The sequence below is a fragment of the Octopus bimaculoides genome, chromosome 3, assembly GCF_001194135.2.
Source record: "Octopus bimaculoides isolate UCB-OBI-ISO-001 chromosome 3, ASM119413v2, whole genome shotgun sequence".
Classification (NCBI taxonomy): domain Eukaryota; kingdom Metazoa; phylum Mollusca; class Cephalopoda; order Octopoda; family Octopodidae; genus Octopus; species Octopus bimaculoides.
In genome coordinates, this window is record NC_068983.1 from 33,414,052 (window position 1) to 33,414,708 (window position 657).

At 34.1% G+C, this 657-nt stretch overlaps 1 protein-coding gene across 1 annotated transcript in view; it reads right to left on the bottom strand.

The window, feature by feature from the left end:
- Nucleotides 1-657, bottom strand: part of LOC106877299 (metabotropic glutamate receptor 8) — a 679,235-nt gene that overhangs the window by 43,267 nt on the left and 635,311 nt on the right. The window lies entirely within an intron of this gene.

The following is a 657-nucleotide window of genomic DNA, read 5'->3' on the forward strand; positions in this document are numbered from 1 at the left end:
GAGAGAGAGAGAGAGAGAGAGAGAGAGAGAGAGAGAGAGAGAGAGAGAGAGAGTCAGATCGACTCAACTAATAGATTATATAGTTTATTTCTCCAGAGAAAGAGTTAGTAAACGGATCCTGACTATGGCTTTAACGAAAGTTGAGACCAATTCATTTGTAGATTCGATATTGTTTCCCGGCTACTGTTAATCTCTCTGGCTTAAGTACCGTGTCTAATTTCTCTAGTAAAGCAAAGCATATGTATGTTAACTGTATGAGCGTAATTTTACATTATTGAAATATATAATATATCATGTTCCAGTGCTCCAGTTAACTATATTCTGAGGCACCTGCACTGCATTCTCCGAAGTGTCGCTGAAACATGTAACCTGAAAATATCTCTGAATACCTCCTGTATAAAGTCACTTACAAATGACCAAGTGATGTTTCAATGTCTTTTATAGACTTAAAAGAAATCAATAATAATGTGATTGAATACATTGGAGTAACTATTTCGTAAAGGATTGTTTAATCAGATCGATTCTACGATTGTAGTTTTGGCTGGCTTCCTCGGTTCAATATGTCACATTTCGAAGAGCATGAAAAAGATAATGCAAGCGAGAGACGTTAACTGTATGTATATGTATATATATATATATATATATATATATATATAT